Source organism: Charadrius vociferus, unplaced genomic scaffold (assembly GCF_000708025.1).
Source record: "Charadrius vociferus isolate BGI_N301 unplaced genomic scaffold, ASM70802v2 scaffold56, whole genome shotgun sequence".
Lineage (NCBI taxonomy): Eukaryota > Metazoa > Chordata > Aves > Charadriiformes > Charadriidae > Charadrius > Charadrius vociferus.
The window spans coordinates 1,700,991-1,701,192 of record NW_009649057.1 but is presented as its reverse complement, the minus strand read 5'-3'; positions in this window follow the sequence as shown (position 1 = coordinate 1,701,192).

The following is a 202-nucleotide window of genomic DNA, read 5'->3' as shown; positions in this document are numbered from 1 at the left end:
TTCGAATCTGTGGCGGTGCGGGGCGCGGGGCTGGGAGCGCGGCCATGAGGGGGACCCCCGTTTGGCCCCGGGTGCCTCCAGGCTCTGCTCCGAGAGACAGCGCCCGTTGGAAGTGGCGTTTTCTGGGCCGCGGCAGGACCACGGGCTCCTGCCAGGCCTGGCAGAGCCGCTGGGGCCGATTGTTTCCATGTGCCTCCACAGC